The sequence below is a fragment of the Schistocerca americana genome, chromosome 2 (genome assembly GCF_021461395.2).
Source record: "Schistocerca americana isolate TAMUIC-IGC-003095 chromosome 2, iqSchAmer2.1, whole genome shotgun sequence".
Classification (NCBI taxonomy): Eukaryota; Metazoa; Arthropoda; class Insecta; order Orthoptera; family Acrididae; genus Schistocerca; species Schistocerca americana.
This window is the reverse complement of record NC_060120.1, coordinates 511,953,939-511,973,986: the sequence shown is the minus strand read 5'-3', so window position 1 is coordinate 511,973,986 and position 20,048 is coordinate 511,953,939.

The following is a 20,048-nucleotide window of genomic DNA, read 5'->3' as shown; positions in this document are numbered from 1 at the left end:
ACTGGAAATGAAAAGTGAAGAAATTTCAAAGACGAAGTAAATGAAGGAGGTGGGACCTGGATAAGTTGGAAGTCCCAGACGTCGTTGAGACTTTCAGAGGGAGTATTAGGCAGTGGGTCACTGAAATAAGGGAAGCAGTAAAACAGAAAACGAATGGATAGGTTTGAGAGATGAAATAGTGGGGGCAGCAGAGGATCAGATACGTAAAAAGGGCTAAGACAAACCCTCTAGCATCACAGCGGATATGGAATTTAATTGTTGAAAGGAGAAAATTTTAATATGTAAAATGAGATTGATAGGAAGTGCAAAATGGCTAAGCAGGAATAGTTAAAAGACAAATGTAAGAATGCAGAAGCACATATCACTAGGAGAAAGATCGATCCCGCCTACAAGAAAATTAAAGAAACTTTTGGAGAAAAGAAAAGCAGCTTTATGAATATAAAGAGCTCGGATGGAAAACCAGTATTAAGTAAGAAAGGGAAAGCCGAAAGGTGTAAGGAATATGTATATTTATAGGGGCTTTACAAAATGAATTTGAAGATAATATTATAGAAAGGGAAGAGGACGTAGCTGAAAATGAGATACAGCGAGAAAATTTGACGGACCACTGAAAGACCCCAGTCGCGAAACGAGGCCCGTGAAGTAGACGACATTCCCTCTGAACTACTAGTATCCTTGCGAGAGCCAGGCATAACAAATTTATTACACGTGGTTTGCAACATGTATGAGACCGGCGAAACACGCTCAGACTTCAAAAAGAATATAGTAATTCCAGTTCCAAACAAATCAGATGCGGACAGTTGTGAAAATTATGAGCTTAATAAGTCATGGTTGCAAAATGCTTTCACAAATTATTTATAGAAGATTGGAAAAACTGGTAAAAGCTTAGCCAAATCATGTATAGAAGAATGGTAAAACTGGTAGAAGTCGACGTCGGGGTAAGTTAGTTTGGATTCCGGAGAAATTTAGGAATATGCGAGGCAATACGGAACCCGAAGACTTATCTTTGAATGTAGGTTAAGGAAAGATAAACCTACTTTTACAGATTTTGTAGATTTGGAGAAAGCTTTTGACAATGTCGACTGGAATGTACTGTATGAAATTCTGAAGAGAGGTGGTGTAAAATACAGCGAGCGACAGGTCATTTAGAACTTGTACAGAAACCAGGAAACCGTTATAAGCGCCGAGGGGCATGAAAGGGAAGCAATGATTGAGAGGGGAGTGAGGCAATTTATTCAAGCTGTACCTTGGGCAAGCAGTAAAGGAAAACAAAGATTTGGACAAGAAATTAATGTACAGAGAGGAGAAATAAAAACTTTTAGGTTGGTCGATGACATTGAAATTCTGTCAGAGAGAGCAAAGCACTTGAAAGAGCAGTTGAACGGAATGAAGAGTGTCTTGAAAGAACGATACAAAATGAACATTAACAAATGCATAACAAGGATAATGGAATGTAGTAAAATTAAATTAGGTGATGCTGAGCGAATTAGTTTAGGAAACGAGACATTTGGAGTAGCAGATGAGTTCTGATATTTTTGGAGTAAAATAACTGACGATGACCGCAGGGGGCAGGATATAAAATTCAGACTGGCATTGGAAAGAAAAACTTGTCTGAAGAAGAGAAATTTATTAAAGTCATAAACAGACTGAAATGTTAGAAAGTCTTTTCTGTAGGTATTTGTCTGAAGTGGATATTTCTGGAGTGTAGCTTTGTACGGAAGTGAAACGCAACGATAAACAGTTCAGACAAGAAGAGAACAGAAACATTTGATGTGTGGTACTACGGAAGAATGCCGAAGATTGTATGAGAAGATCATGTAACTATTGAGGAGGTACTGAACAGAATTGGGGAAACAAGAAACTTGTGGCACAACTTTGATAGAGGAAGGGATCGGTTGATGAGAACAGTATAAGACGTCGAGCGAAAGGCAAAGCTCTCTGTATCTCAGTCCGGCGCACAGTTTTAATCTGCAAGTAAGTCTCATATCAGCGTACACTTCGCTGCAGAGTGAAAATATCTCTCTGGAAACATCCACCAGGGTGTGTGGAGGTACTGCATATAATTGGACATAACAGAAATTTATGGCATAACTTGACTAAAATTATTGATCGGTTGACAAAACGAATTTTGAGACAAGAAAGGATTAGCATTCGAGGGATTGTGGAGAGTAACAGTTGCAGAGGGACACCAAGAGATGACTACGGGAACCAAGTTGAAAAGGAAACGAAAACACTGTGGTACAGCAATAAGCTGCAGAATTATCTTAAAACAGGTAATCTGGAACTGGATTAATTGTTCTGACCATGTTGAAAAGGTTCTCCAGAGCACCTTCTGATAGCCTGCACAGCAAAACACAGGACAATCCTATTTCGTTCAGAAGATAATTCTAATTGATAACTGCTGTGCTTGTTGCAGGAACTACTGTTTTCCAGGTACCTCTTTTCCAAATTTTCAGTTTTTCAAGCAGTGCAATAAGAGTTGTGAGGAACTACACAACATCATTGTGTTTGTCTTCAAAAGCTTTACACTTAGAATTTTTTCTGTTCCTCGAGCCCATTAATTTAAAAATTGGCTCTGAGCACTATGGGACTTAACATCTGAGATCATCAGTCCCCTAGACTTAGAACTACTTAAACCTAACTAACCTAAGGACATCACACACTTCCATGCCAGAGGCAAGATTCGAACCTGCGGCCGTAGCGGTCGCGCGGTTCCAGACTGAAGCGCCTAGAACCGCTCGAGCACACCGGCCGACCATTAATTTAAAACAATGGAAAATCAGTTCCATAAAATATGCAGCAGTACATTAAACTATCTTTCGTTCTACTGTACACTTAAATGCTACGGAAACACAACGGTTCAAAAGTGTGTAAGCAGAAACATCTTCCATTTTATAGTAAAGTCTTATTAAATTTTATCGTTGGTTCCATGCAATGTTTACTGTTTTTTTCTTTTTGTCAAAATCAGACTGTTTTGTAACAATCTCAATGGAGAAAATTAAGTGGAAACTTATTGTTTTCAACGATATGTTTGGGAAGAATAACGTGGTTATAAACTCTTCAGTATATGGGCTACATTATGCATGAAGTATAATTTCTTAACGCCATCCTTGCAGTTCATCTCAAATTGATCTGTGTGAAAGGAAGCTAATAAATGAAAATATATATTAAAGTGTAATGTGATAAGGAATGTAAAGCACTTACAAGGGATAGCTTTGTCCTCGAACGCTCGAAACCGCACAAAACTATGCTTAGGCTAACACTCGATCATAAAAACAAATGTGGTCTTTACCATCTCCATGTAAAACTTCGCACTGGTCTGCTAGTTCCATCAGACGCTGGCGTGTTGTATCTGCACAATCAAGTGCTCGAGTTGCGTCAGTGATACGGCTGCAGTACGAACTCTTCAGTCTCTTGGAGTGTTCGCATGTGCGTTTGTGTGTAAACTGTGTGCAGTAATGTCACGTAGAGAATTAATCTTACGAATGTGGGCCAAATATTAGGAACAAAATTGTGACGTTCTTCTGCAGAGCAACAACAACAGTCCAGTCAAAGAGAGTACGAATTGTCTCCACCCAGACAGTCGAGACCCGATGTATTAGAAGCTAGAGAACATTTATGAAGACTGTTACAATTGTGGCTTAAATTTCCACGGGAAACTAACGAGGCACTATAAGTGCATCAATAGTAAACCAAATTGCAGATGAATTCTAAATTATGTGTATAGCAAAAGGTGAGCAGAAGCTCGTTTCAAAGGCAGCAGATGTTGCAAATTACAAACTATAAAAGGGCATGTAATTTCGCAATTTGGTAGAGCAAGGTCGTGTAGATATACAGTTCGCAATTGCAATTTACAATTGTGGATACTAGAAGCGCCTAAAATGGTTGGTTTGGACAATTTCAAAGCTTCGATTCCTTTTATCGACAAACTTGAGGCTGAATATGGCATTTCATCCAGATAAATTACTGCATGTCACATGTAAGGACACAGAAGACGCCAGAAGGAACAACAGAATTTACGGAGAAATGTGAACATGTTTAAGGTACCCCAGGGTGTGGAGGAAGGTAATGTTTGGAACAGTGATCAGAGTCAATTCCAGTATGAAGTGTCTTCATCAACACTGTTCTCGGAGGAGAAAAACCACAGGTAGTGCGTTGCAGTGTGTGCATAGCTATACCCACAGTTACAAAACTGATGTGACTTCATCAATGATAGGGAGATTAACAAACAAGTTGTACATTAGAATTAAATTTTCACTCTGCAACCGAATGTAGGCTGATATGAAACTTCCTGGCAGATTAAAACTGTGTCCGGATCGACAAGGGAACTCTGCACCTTTGCCTTTCGCTGGGAAGTGTTCTACCAATTGAGCTGCCCAAGCACTACTCAGGACCCCTCCTCACAGCACTACTTCCGCCAGTACCTCGCCTCCTACCTTCCAAATTTCAAAGAAGTTGAGAAGTGAGTTGTGAGAATGCCTCGTGAGTCGTGGTTGGGTAGCCCAGCCGGTAGAGCACTTGGCGGCGAAAGGCAGAGGTCCCGAGTTCGAGTCACGATCCGACACACAATCTGCCAGCAAAGTTGTAAGTCTGTTTCCAAGAGCAAAAGGTACTTTCGGCCTACACATTTCAAGGAAACTTGAAACAACCTGCCCACGAAACATTCACGTGGAGGCAAGCGAAAGTGGAGGAATGACGAAAGAACACGCGAAGGGTTGTCTATCTGTAGTCTTTGGCGAGCATGTAACAATTAAAAAGAGCCTGTTCCTGCGTGATTCCTAGTCAGGTGATACTGATCGTATCCTTCAGATAGACGTTTTCGAAACAAAGACGTTATGCTTCACATATTGCTATCGAAAACAAAACTGCCAACCCCTTGGCGTATACTTCTTTGGGCAATACGAGTTCCAAAGCAGAAGTATTGCTAATTTTATAAGACTAGAGTGTGTCAGACCACCGTAAAAATGCGTGATCTTTATTTCTTCATCATACTTCAGCCTGTGATTTACAATCAATTGCCGGCCGAAGTGGCCGTGCGGTTAAAGGCGCTGCAGTCTGGAACCGCAGGACCGCTACGGTCGCAGGTTCGAATCCTGCCTCGGGCATGGATGTTTGTGATGTCCTTAGGTTAGTTAGGTTTAACTAGTTCTAAGTTCTAGGGGACTAATGACCTCAGCAGTTGAGTCCCATAGTGCTCAGAGCCATTTGAACCATTTACAATCAATTTTCTACGCCGAAGTATAGACCTATGTTGCAATATGCTAGGCGAAAGGTGGATTATGACACAGACATTCCCATTTATCATCTGAAAATTTAATTTGTGTGGCTTTGGTTTTTCTGACTCTTTGAATGCGAAAGTGATTTCGAATGTAAATATGTGGCTTTAGTGACGTGTGCACACTGTTCTCTTCCACTCTGTTTTAACCACTTCACCGAAATCCAGCATTTTCACTATGAGGACTAATATAAGCAGTGTCAAGTGCATAGACATGTGTGTTTTGCGGTATTATAATTACTTTAAACAGAGGGTATTTGGTACTGTTGATTGAGATCGTAATGATACACTTACGGAATTTAATACATATAATTTCCCTCCTCTGGTATTCATTGCTTGTTACTTCGTTCCTCACTTGTGGCAGAATGCAATATTTTTCATGGACATGACACACCACGGTTTTCTTTTATGATCGAATGTTATTCAAAGCATGGTATCGCGTGATTCCGAGCATTAGAGATCAAACGCACCCAGGTCAAAGTTGTCCCTTGTTAGACAAATTTACCTCAAATAAAGTAAACTTAAGATCACATTAACACTAAGTGAGGAGAACAGTAAGAAAAAATATTGCATTGAATAAAGATCGTTTTGCGATCATTCGATCTGATATCCAGCAGTTTAGAGATTACGCATTCTGTAACGGAATGGTAATGTTATGAAGAATTTATTTATTTCACGTAGTCCTGCAGACTTGTATGGAAATTTATCTTTGCTTCCAATTCGATGCAGCCATATTCAGCTTCTTTACGCATTCATTTCGCCTTGTGGATTTCGGTAAATCGTACTGCCGCGTAGTGCTCCCGAATAGTGGTTAACTGTACAACACTCCAGCATTTTTCACCGCAGAAAAGTTGACTCGTTCCATTGATACTTAATTTAAGTTAGTCTATGGTAAGATAACCACTGATTAGATTGCTTCTTCCTCTTACTCTTTACTTGGGTCCAAACTGGCCACCTTGTACCACGTGACGTTCAATTAACCAATGGGAACACTCATTTGTTGGCTATCCTGACATTAAAGGTTGTCGCTGCGTACTTTATTCAGAGTTTTTTACCAGCCGTGACGTGGATTCACATCTGGTGCCTCCCAACGCCAGCAGTATCACGGCTGTGCCCCTTCCCAGGTCTTCGTCATACTAGTCGACGATGGTCACCCGGGGCAGTGCAGAACCACGACTCAACACTGAACACAATGCGACGCCATTCATCAACAATTCATGCTTCCTGGTCAAGGCTCCACTCCAAATGCCGCCGTTTGTGTTGTGATGTTTACGGCAACCTACGCATGGGACGGTTATTCCCTATTATGGCGCCGGCCGGAGTGGCCGAGCGGTTAAAGGCGCTACAGTCTGGAACCGCACGAGCGCTACGGTCGCAGGTTCGAATACTGCCTCGGGCATGGATGTGTGTGATGTCCTTAGGTTAGTTAGGTTTAGGTAGTTCTAAGTTCTAGGGGACTTATGACCACAGCAGTTGAGTCCCATAGTGCTCAGAGCCATTTGAACCTACTCTGGCTACTGCTAGTCTCCGACCAATGGTGCGGGATGACACAGAGTATTTCTGGGAGTCCAATCCTTGTTCTCGGACGGCAGATGCAGATGTGAAACTGTTGGAATGCACTTGGTGCACAATACGGTGATCCTCCCTTGTGGTGGTCAGACATAATCTACTGGAACCCTGATGATGAGCGTGCCTTCCCTCACAATCCCATGCAGATCAACATCAGGAGCCGTCACATCCGAATGCCCCGGCAATCCAGACATTCCACGACTCGACCATTCACCGTATGGAGTCCCACGATGAGGCGCCTCTCAGACACGGTCTGGTGCTGATAACTCTGTCTCTCACGAATACGCGACAGCTTGGCTTCCTTCACTACGAATACGCAACCTCTGGCCCCATTCACCCCTCTTATATACCATAACAGGCATGGTAACAACACTAAACCCGAATAAAAGACAACACCAGAGCACTCTGCAGGTCGCTCTATCTGTCAAAGATAATTGCAGCTCTAATAATTTCCGTACCAAGCGACGTTGTGTAAGAGTACAAGGTTAAAGTGTTATTCCACGAAGTCTTTAGGGTGCTTCCCCTTTATTTTGTCAGACAGTATGAGTTGTATGACAACACTACACGTGCACAAGAAGTAGCCTTGGCTGGGTGAAACTGCACGATGCAAATTGTTGGGTTATCTGCCCTATTGATCAGGTTTTGGAATCTAACTTTCGGTTACTTTCACGCCTTAAATAATTTATTCCTGGACAAAGTTGCTGCCCTAATGAAGAGGTTGCAATAGTTGTAGGTAGATATCTACATCTACATGGTTACTCTGCAATTCACACTTACGTGCCTAGCAGAGGGTTCATCGAACCATATTCATACTACTACTCTACCATTCCACTCTCGAATGGCGCGTGGGAAAAAGGAACACCTAAATTTTTTCGTTCGAGCTCTGATTTCTCTTATTTTATTATGATGATCATTTCTCCCTACGAGGGTGGGTGTCAACAAAATGGTTTCGCATTCGGAAGAGAAAGTTGGTGATTGAAATTTCGTAAATAGATCTCGCCGCAAAGAAAACCGCCTTTGTTTCAGTGACTGTCACCTTAACTCGCGTATTATATCAGTGACACTCTAACCCCTATTGCGCGATAATACGAAACGAGCTGCCCTTCATTGCACTTTTTCGATGTCCTCCGTCAATCCTACCTAGTAAGGATCCCATACCGCGCAGCAATATTCCAGCATAGGACGGACAAGTGCAATGTAGGCTGTCGCTTCAGTGGGTTTGTCGCATCTTCTAAGTGTTATGCCAACAAATCGCAGTCTTTGTTTCGCCTTTCCCACAATATTATCTATGTGGTCTTCCCAATTTAAGTTGCTCGTAATTGTAATTCCTTGGTATGTAGTCCAATTGACAGCCCTTAGATTTGTGCGATTTATCGTATACCCAAAATTTATCGGATTTCTTTTAGTACCCATGTGGATGACCTCACACTTTTCTTTGTTTAGTGCTAATTGCCACTTTCCGCACCATACAGAAATTCTCTCTAGATCATTTTGTAATAGGAATCGATCGTCTGATGAATTTACTAGACGGTAAATTACAGCGTCATCTGCAAACAATCTAAGGGGGCTGGTCAGATTATCACCTAGATCATTTATATAAATCAGGAATAGCAGATGGCATATGACACTACCTTCCGGAACGCCAGATATCACTTCTGTTCTACTCCATGATTTACCGTCTATCACTACGAACTGTGACCTCTCTGAGAGGAAATCACGAATGCAGTCACACAACTGAGACGATACTCCATACGAACGCAGTTTGATTAATAGTCACTTGTGAGGCATGGCATCAAAAGCCTTCTGGAATTCTAGGAATATGGAATCCATCTGAGATCCCTTGTCAACAGCACTCATTACTTCATGGGAATAAAGAACTAGATGTGTTGCACAAGAGCGATATTTTCTGAATCAGTGAGTCATTTTCTTCGAGGTGATTCATAATGTTCGAGTACAGTATATGCTCCAAAATCCTACTGCAAATTGAGGTCAGTGATATGGGTCTGTAATTCAATGGGTTACTCCTATTTCGTTTCTTGAATATTGGTGTGACCTGTGCTGCTTTCCAGTCTTTAGAAAGAGACGTTTCGTCAAGTGAGCGGTTGTATATGATTGCTAATAAAGGCGCTATTGTATCTGCATACTCTGAAAGGAACCCGATTGGTATACCATCTGGACCGGAAGACTTGCCTTTATTAAGTGATTTGAGTTGTATCGGAACACCTAAGTTATCTCCTTTTATGTCACTCATGCTAACAGCTGTTCTGGTTTCGAATTCTAGAATATTTACTTCGTCTTCTTTCGTGAAGGAATTACGGAAAACTGTATTTAGTATCTCCGCTTTAGTGGCACCATCATCAGTAACATTTCCATCGCTATCGCGCAGTACAGTATTGACCTTCTACATTCACACACCACGCATGGGACATACTCCCTGGAAAAGGCTGGATAAAGAATTTTGGCCACAAAGAAGATTCCGGTGAAACGTAAGGGTTCTTTTGTAGTCAGAGTTTCTCAGCATGCCCTCAAAATCAATTTGAAGCGTGAAATGGATCGTATGGCTTAAATGGTCGGGAGATCCCATATAGGCTAACCGGGCCGCCTAGTGCAAGTCTTTCCATTTGTAGTCACTTCGGTGACTTGTTTGTCGATGCTGTAACGATGATGAGGATAACAACACGCAGTTCACGAGTGGAGAGAATCTCCGATCCGTCGAGGAATCGAACATGGGACTCAGGGTCTAGAGGCAGCAGCGCTAACCACTAGACCACGAAGTGTGGACTGTTTGAAGTGTAATTATTACTGTACAAAATCATCAGAAAATGAGGAACAGGTTTCATAATTTCGATGGTAATGGACTAACGAAGGACTAAAATTATGACTAGGCTGTGTGTAAGTTCTGTGCTATGCCACTGTGGTAAAGTTGAACATTCGAAAAGGAATGACGATGCCACACGAGGAATTATTTTATCTAATGCTAAAATGCAACGTGCATTCCGCAGTGAATTCAATAAAAACTTCTTTGCTTAAAATATGACGGCAGGAAGGGCATCTGGGTATCCTCTGCCACTAACATGACGACCTGATGCAGACAGGGGAGAAGGTCGGGAAAAAGAAGAAGCGAGCATCAAAATAAAAATTACTAGCACCTCATAAATCTTACAAAAGATATTTGCGTACACAGCGTCCACCAAAAATGCTTCAAGTTTGATTTTTAATTTCTGGCGTATAAGGGGCATCTGCGTAGTAGCTATGGTGGTAACTTGGACTAACAATAGCCAGTTGTGAGCAGGCAGTATTAAGTAGTGGTAGCGCTGCCATAGAGAGTCAAAGTTATTGTGTCACAAATTGCAATGCAGCAACATCCCTAAATCCAGTGTTCAAGTCATACTCCAGAATATTTTGAAGCAGAGAAAAGTGTGTGAAACTTTGTCTCGCACACTTTGACTCCCCGACGAAAACAACCATGCATGTTCATCCATGCATGTTCATCTGCCTTGACTTGTTTGAAATGCAAAGCATGAACAGTTTCTGTTCGGGAAAAACCCATTAAGGGTAACGAGATTTGGTGTTGTCAATATGTACATGCCACAAAACGACAAAAGTACATGAAGGAACAACGCTTTGATGGACATAATCGACATTCAAGGCAATGCGAAGTGCGCTTTGAATAACATCACAAAGCAAACTTCTCTAACACTTTTGTATGGTTGTATGAAACTTCTGTACGTTGTATTCAAGTGGAGCGAGATTATGAAGAACACTTGAAGCATTAAAACCACCATCTTAACTTTTCTCTGTCTTTTTTATTAGCCTTAATCCAGTCTAGAAACACAAAACACAAAACGATGAAATCCACAGTTGTGGTAGATAATTAACTTGATGTGCCTCACCCAACGACAAAAACTGATCTGCGGTACCGTCTCTCTATGAAATCACAAGTTGCAGTCATTGCAAGCATTGCGTCGTAATAAAGGTTAACAGAAGTTTCGAGTTTGCTGGTTCGAGGGCAGAGGGCTTAATTTTAACTGTAATAATGTACTAATGTGGGGAAGTCATAGTACCTCGGAAGCCAATGAAAATGAAACAGAGGTGTTAATATCTTCTGTGTTGTTAACATGACAGAGGTTACAGCAGGAGAAAATTATGTCAAGATTAACGTTTCCACATGTCATAAAAATCAAATTATTTTCTACACTTCTTGATAATTCCTATATATTATGAATTCATCCGAATGTAACATGGCACACAGTCTGTATTCACACTGCAGTCAGACCTCAATAAAACCGTTCTACGTCACTTTAAGGGGAGAGGTGAAGTGGAGGATATTATCAGTGCTATGTCACCAGCTTCGTACATTGCTAAATTTATCACTGTCAGCAACTAAAACGAGTGTGCCACCCGTGTCTGACAAAATTCAAGATCAATTAAATAAAATTCTTGGCTCTCAGTAACCATGTCGTTGGTGTTCCTGCTACGAGTAATGTAGTTTTTCATGTCCTGAATTCTGAAGTGTGCTACTTCTTAGTAATCCACCATATATGACGTGACTACAAAGAAGATCTGCATATTTAAAGAAGAACGACGTTTTCAGAACAATGTTTGCTGAGTAAAATCATATTCCTTGTCTGCTCGAATGCGCAACAGATGAAGGACAGGTGTATGCAAATCACGTCCCAGCGTTCCCTCAGGACTACCGATATCGGAAAAATAATCCACTGAATCTTGAATAAGAGTGGTTTTTGTAGCGCTACAACGCTACCTGATGTATCACTATAGCAATGCTATTGTGCACAGTTTAGTCTGACCGCTTTCTCCGTGAAAAAAAAAAAAAATATTTTCTTTCCGTTTGCTATTTCCTCGCGAAACCGTCGGCTGAAATGGAAGAGACCGTGCTACAAGATTTATCCTCATTTTACTACATTAAAACCAGGCGACAAGCGTAACGGCTGTGAAAGAAAAATATCCGGAATCAGAACAACGTAACTTAAACAACAGGAATGCTTTTAACCGTATAGTCCACTTCAAGTCGTATAAGGACAAGAAAACTGAGAAGACAGGTAGTGGAAAAGAGTTAAGAATGTATGATTCGAACAGACATTAGTGGCCAAGTGAAATTTAGGATTTATATTTTTGGTCTCGAATGCTACAATGTGATCTGCTGCCTGAGCTCTTTGCACGTACTCTTTTCATAATACGAAAGAATTCTGAAGGTGAAGAAATCTGCGAGAAAAGCAGTAAAATGGTTTTTATGTGCGCCGTATTTTCATTTTACGACTGCAAGTGCAATTAAAGAGATAAATCACAATTCTCGAGTATTTCTAGTCCCACCTCACTCGCAGAACTCTGCTAAAGTGTATTATTATTTCCAGCGCAGCGCATTTAGTAAATGAAGACTTTCCAGTTTTGGTAGGGTTGATACTATTACCTGACATTATTCATAAAGCTACATACTGATCTGAAACGACATATCCACCGTACTTACCTCTACTGACTCATCGATGAATATACCGTTCAAATACGTCTTTTGTTTCCGTAATTGCTTTCAGCGTGATCATAGAGCTCTGGAAGCCTCTAAATATCGAGTGTAATGGCTGGTGACATTGTTCACGAATAAAATGCTGCCGGCAATAATTCACCGCTTTTTATATCAGCAGAGCGCGATTCCAAGCACTCGTTAGACACATTGCTTCATAGGGAATCCCTTTTGCTTGTCTTCGCGAAATTTTCTCGTAGTAAAATTTGTTTTTGATTTAAGACAATAGACACTTTCATGCCCAACATAACATTATCCCTCCCTCTTCATATGAATTGTTTCACTTATACTTAACCTATAAGCTATCATCTAGTGATTCAAGGTTTCGGTTTGTTTTTAATTATGCCAATGTTAACATTTATTGAAAGTCAAAACCAGAGAGAATGATAATATTTGGTGTGGAAGGCCTGCCACGAGGTAGTCCTATCAAGCATGATACACGAGCACTGTTCAACTTACACTTCATGTCTTTTACAAAAGGCTTTTGAAGTAACTGAACTATCACAGTCGAAGCTAGAGGTCAAAATACCTCGAATAAACTCATTACACGGGAAAGATCGTGTTTCAGATAATGTTGACATCCATAAGAATATGTCGGTTACTTTCAAAACACATTTATTCTACAAAATCTTCTCCGAATTGGTGCTCCCCAAACGAAATGTTATCGTTTTATGTCCTTAATAACACGTCACTCAATTTTTATTTTGTAAATTTTACAGTTGTTTGTGTTTCTGCATAGTTTTAGTTGGAAGGCTAGAAGAAATCTGGAAGGGGAAACAAAGTTCAGGACGAGGAATACTTTGTCGATTATATTTTAATTCCTTCACAGACTGCTAACAGTTTCAAAACTTGTTCGATGGATTTGAAAGTGTTTTGATAGGAAGTAACAGGATGAACATCAAGTAAAATAAAATAATAGTACTGGATTGTAGTCGAATCAAATAATACGATAATAATTAAATTTATTAGGAAATAAAGCACTGCAAGTGGTAATTGCTTTTTGCAATTTGTGCAGCAAAACTGTTGAAAATGGACACAGAAAAGAGTTTGTGAGATATGGACTGTAAGAAAAGATAATTTTGTGAATAAATAATGTAAATGTGTCAGAAAGTATTTTCAGGATGTATTTCTCTGTAATGTAGCCTTAAATTCAACTAAACGCGAGTAAAAACACGAGTAGGACACTAACTTTCAAAATAGGCTGTTACAGAAGAATACTGAAGATTAGATGGGTGGATGGAGTAAAGAATGAAGAGTTAAAGTATCTAACAGGGAGAAAAGAGCTGTACGGAACAACTTCATTAAAAGTAGCAATCGATTAATAGCAGACATCTTAGGCTAGTAAGAGGGGTTCGGTTGTTTGGGGAAGGAGACCAGACAGCGAGGTCATCGGTCTCATCGGATTAGGGAAGGAAGTCGGCCGTGGCATTTGAAGGGACCATCCAGACTAGTAAGATTAGTTTATTATGAAACGGAGGTATCTGTGGGTGGTAAAAACATCCGTCATTGGTTATTTTACTGCCTAGGTAGCAGAATTCCTTAACTTCATTGACTTCGTGACTATCAATCCTGATGTTAAGTTTCTCGCTGTTCTCATTTCTACTACTTCTCATTACCTTCGTCTTTCTCCGATTTACTCTCAGACCATACTGTGTACTCATTAGACTGTTCATTCCGTTCAGCAGATCAATTAATTCTTCTTCACTTTCACTCAGGATAGCAATGTCATCAGCGAATCGTATCATTGATATCCTTTCACCTTGTATTTTAATTCCACTCCTGAACCTTTCTTTTATTTCCATCATGGATTCCTCGATGTACAGATTGAAGAGTAGGGGCGAAAGGCTACAGCCTTGTCTTATACCCTTCTTAATACGAGCACTTCGTTCTTGATCGTCCACTCTTATTATTCCCTCTTGGTTGTTGTACAGATTGTATATGACCCGTCTCTCCCTATAGCTTACCCCTACTTTTTTCAGAATCTCGAATAGCTTGCACCACTTTATATTGTCGAACGCTTTTTCCAGGTCGACAAATCCAATGAAAGTGTCTTGATTTTTCTTTAGCATTGCTTCCATTATTAGCCGTAACGTCAGAATTGCCACTCTCGTCCCTTTACTTTTCCTAAAGCCAAACTGATCGTCACCTAGCGCATTCTCAATTTTCTTTTCCATTCATGTGTATATTATTCTTGTAAGCAGCTTCGATGCATGAGCTGTTAAGCTGATTGTGCGATAATTCGCGCACTTGTCAGCTCTTACCGTCTTCGGAATTGTGTGGATGATGCTTTTCCGAAAGTCAGATGGTATATATTCTACACACCAATGTGAATAGTCGTTTTGTTGCCACTTCCCCCAATGATTTTAGAAATTCTGATGGAATGTTATCTATCCCTTCTGCCTTATTTGACCGTAAGTCCTCCACGGCTCTTTTAAATTCCGATTCTTATACTGGATCCCCTATCTCTTCTAAATCGATTCCTGTTTCTTCTTCTACCACATCAGACAAATATTCATCCTCATAGAGGCTTTCAATGTATTCTTTCCACCTATCTGCTCTCTCCTCTGCATTTAACAGTGGAATTCCCGTTGCACTCTTAATGTTACCACTGCTGCTTTTAATGTCACCAAAGGTTGTTTTGACTTTCCTGTATGCTGAGTCTGTCCATCCGACAATCATATCTTTTTCGATGTCTTCACATTTTTCCTGCAGCCATTTCGTCTTAGCTCCCCTGCACTTCCTATTTATTTCATTCCTCAGCGACTTGTATTTCTGTATTCGTGATTTTCCCGGAACATGTTTGTACTTCCTCCTTTCATCAATCAACCGAAGTATTTCTTCTGTTACCCATGGTTTCTTCGCAGCTACCTTCTTTGTACCTATGTTTTCCTTCCCAACTTCTGTGATGGCCCTTTTTAGAGATGTCCATTCCTCTTCAACTGTACTGCCGACTGCGCTATTCCTTATTGCTGTATCTATAGCGTTAGAGAACTTGAAACGTGTCTCGTCATTCCTTAGTACTTCCGTATCCCACTTCTTTGCGTATTGATTCATCGTGACTAATGTCTTGAACTTCAGCCTACTCTTCATCACTACTATATTGTGATCTGAGTCTATATCTGCTCCTGGGTACGCCTTACAATCCAGTATCTGATTTCGGAATCTCTGTCTGACCATGATGTAATCTAATTGAAATCTTCCCGTATCTCCCGGCCTTTTCCAAGTATACCTCCTCCTCTTGTGATTCTTGAACAGGGTATTCGCTATTACTAGCTGAAACTTGTTACAGAACTCAGTTAGTCTTTCTCCTCTTTCATTCCTCGTCCCAAGCCCATATTCTCCTGTAACCTTTCCTTCTACTCCTTCCCCTACAACTGCATTCCAGTCGCCCATGACTATTAGATTTTTGTCCCCCTTTACATACTGCATTACCCTTCCAATATCCTCATACACTTTCTCCCTGTTCATCTTCAGCTTGCGACGTCGGCATGAATACCCGAACTCTCGTTGTCGGTGTTGGTCTGCTGTCGATTCTGATTTGAACAACCCGGTCACAGCAACACACCCTCTGCCCTACATTCCTATTCATAACGAATCCTACACCTGTTATACCATTTTCTGCTGCTGTTGATATTACCCGATACTCATCTGACCAGAAATCCTTGTCTTCCTTCCACTTCAGTTCACTGACCCCTACTATATCTAGATTGAGCCTTTGCATTTCCCTTGTCAGATTTTCTAGTTTCCCTACCACGTTCAAGCTTCTGACATTCCACGCCCCGACTCGTAGAACGTTATCCTTTCGTTGATTATTCAATCTTTTTCTCATGGTAACCTCCCCCTTGGCAGTCCCCTCCCGGAGATCCGAATGGGGGACTATTCCGGAATCTTTTGCCAATGGAGAGAACATCATGACACTTCTTCAAATGGCCTGTGGATACACGTTACGTGTCTTTAATGCAGTGGTTTCCATTGCCTTCTGCATCCTCATGTCGTTGATCATTGCTGATTCTTCCGTCTTTAGGGGCAATTTCCCACTCCTAGGACAAGGGAGTGCCCTGAACCTCTATCCGCTCCTCCGCCCTCTTTGACAAAGCCGTTGGCAGAATGAGGCTGACTTCTTATACCGGAAGTCTTCGGCCGCCAATGCTGATTATTTCTTACCAATGAGTAATTTTCATTCCAATGTTCTGACTTGAGCTGGCAAGGAAACAAAGAAAGAAACGTTATGTAATGTTCTTCTTGTTGCTGAACCTTAAAGAAATCCCAGATGTCAAGAGCAACTGTGAACATGGAACTCTAGACAAAAACAACGACATCAGCAGAGGTAATTGTGTATTGGGTTCAAATGGCTCTGAGCACTATGGGACTCAACTGCTGAGGTCATTAGTCCCCTAGAACTTAGAACTAGTTAAACCTAACTAACCTAAGGACATCACAAACATCCATGCCCGAGGCAGGATTCGAACCTGCGACCGTAGCGGTCTTGCGGTTCCAGACTGCAGCGCCTTTAACCGCACGGCCACTTCGGCCGGCTGTGTATTGGGTGTTCGGTGGTTTTGGATACGCATACACACATGTAAATTCATAGAGGCTTCGTGGAAATAAACATTACTTTGGTCTCGAAGTCTATCATCGTTTCTCTTCCTTGTAAAAATACTAGTTTTTCTGCAGTGGCCCTTGCTGTCACATTCAGAATAGCGAGGTATAATTTATGCTGCACAATCATATTTTGGCGCCTCTAGCGACTTGCTGCGGTACTATGGCGCGGTGACATCTAAGTGTTACCAGCACTACGTTCGTTTACCTGCAAGCAGATAAACAAAAAATTAAGTACGCAACTTTAATTTTCGGAGGTGATAGTTAAAACTTTACAGCTACCTGTCGTATGTAATTGCTGTAATTCTGTGCATGCCGATCCCTCCTTGAGGGAAAAATACCATCAAATTTAGAGCATAGCGTTCTACTAGGGGAGAGAGGAATTAATAATCCTTTCGTCACACCATGCCCTAGCACGCATGGGGAAGGGATATTCGCCGTTTAGACTTTGCCGAAGTTAGCTTCAAACGGCTGTAGTGGCCCAAGCAGTGAAAACCCGACTACAATAGTTCCTGAACTGTGAATAATGCCCCGGCTTGAAAGATGTAGAGGCGAGCGGGCCATACTGAAGTCTAAGTCTGTGAGATGACTTAGACAAAATATGTAGTTGGTGAGATGTAGGGGAGCTAGTTCTAAACGAAGAAAAATATAAGTTAATCCAGGTGACTAGGAAAACCAATCCCGTAATGTTCGAATGCAGCGTTGGTGGTGTACGGCTTGACACAGTCACGTCGATTAAATATTTAAGCATAACGTCTGAACCATTATTTTATCTAAAAGCTTCATTTTTCTTGTACTATTCAGTAGGAACCTGTTTCTTATGCCGTATGAGTGCTTTATTTTCTTCGAATACATAGAAGATTTCCAAAATCTTTGTTAGTCGACAAAAGTTTAATGTAAAAGTAATTGCAATAGTATATTCCATAAAATTAGCGATATAGTATTCGCGCACACCAGGTTTACATTCGGTGCGGTGGCTGATAGGAGCGACTATGAATGGGAAATGCGCTTATGGTCGCTCCCATCAGCCACCGTGCCGAGTGTCAACTTTGTTTGCTGGCGTAATAAAATTGGCCTGTAGCTGAAACAAAACACGTGTATTCCGTTGTCTTTTCGTAAGAGCTTTGCCTTGGACATTTTTCGTATGCATTCATACTCGGGCTGGGTTAGTGAGCAGACACATAAGTGTGTAGATGTTTGCTGGTTTTGTTCTTAGAATTAAATATAAAACAATTAACGTAAAAATTCCTATTATTACTTTTATCATAAGTTCTCCTAGTGTGGGCATTTACATGTTTGTGTACTAATTATAACTGTTTCAGATCGCTTTGGCTGAAATAGCGAAGTCGGCAGATCACTAGGAAGAGAAAGTAACGGCTGAACGACATGATGGAACCCAACCTCGCTTGGTACAGAGGTTTTGTGAACACCTCGGTCAGACATCCTCTGGTTTCCTCTTGTGGAGCCGTGTGAAAAATCTTCCGTACGAAATGCCTGTCGAAACTGAAGAGAATCTCCTGGTAAGAATTCTTGCTGCCTTCGGCACTGTTCAGACCACATCGGGATATTAGAAGGTGCATGATAGACATTTGTGCGACGCTGCCACGCCTGCGTAGACGCTAGGAGACGCCATGTCGAACAACTGTTGGTCACGTAGCAGCTTGTGAAACTAGTGCAGGTAAGTTGCATTCATTATTACTTCACCGTAGACTTACGATTTTCGATCACCTTGACACAAGTTAGATGCGCCGTTATTAGTCCATGAATAAGCGAAATTATCTGAAGGCATTGGGGAGTATTTAATGGGTGCAACATGTGGAGCCATACCAACAATTGATGTAGAACCTGAGGAGGAGTCAGTAAGTAAGGTAGAATGCTCCAAATTTTTTGGGTGTAAGTATTGATGAAAACTTGAAATGGAAGAAGAATATTAATGGGATTATCAAACAATTAATATCAGGTAGTTTTGCTCTTCATATAATTTCTAATCTTGGAAACAAACGTATCAGCCTTCTGACATATTACATACTCCCACTCAATAATGTCGTACAGAATAATTTTCTGTGGCACCTCATCACTTAGCCGGCCGCTGGTGGCCGAGCGGTTCTAGGCCCTTCAGTCTGGAACTGCGCGACCGCTACGGTCGTAGGTTCGAATCCTGCTTCGGGCATGGATGTGGGTGATGTCCTTAGGTTAGTTAGGTTTAAGTAGTTGTAAGTTCTAGGGGACTGATGACCTGAGATGTTAAGTCCTATAGAGCTCTTTTGTGACTTGGCAAGACAGCCAAGCCACTACGAGGTGAAGCCGAAAGGCACGCGTTTAAGCTCACGCAGGCTGGCGTGAGGTCTGGATCAGTTAAAGGATTTGAGTCTAGCAAATAAAGTACGTAGCTGTTGGAATACTTAACTTTAATTCATAATTGGTGAACATCGGTCTGACGGTACATGTATCACAAAATAAATAGCAAATGATAATGACGCCTTGCTAGGTCGTAGAAAATGACGTAGCTGAAGGCTATGCTAACTATCGTCTCGGCAAATGAGAGCGTAATTTGTCAGTGAACCATCGCTAGCAAAGTCGGCTGTACAACTGGGGTGAGTGCTAGGAAGTCTCTCTAGACCTGCCGTGTGGCGGCGCTCGGTCTGCAATCACTGACAGTGGCGACACGCGGGTCCGACATATACCAACGGACCGCGGCCTATTTAAAGGCTACCACCTAGCAAGTGTGGTGTCTGGCGGTGACACCGCATGCTCAGAGCCATTTGAACCATTTGAACTCATCACTTAGAAAGAAATTACTGATTGCAGAAAAGCGAGAAGTAAGAATAATATGTGATGTTCACCACGGACGTCATGTAGGCACCTCCTCAAGGTTCTAGGCATTTCAACTGCGCCATCACAGTATATATTTACGCTAGTGAAAATCGTCGTAAATAATCCATCACAATTTGAGAAGAACAATGATGTACATAAGTACAACAGTAGAGGCAAAAATGACCTTTATTACTCATTGTTAAAACTGACAGTAGCTCAGAGAGTAGTTCAATAAGGTGTGATAAAATTTTTGAT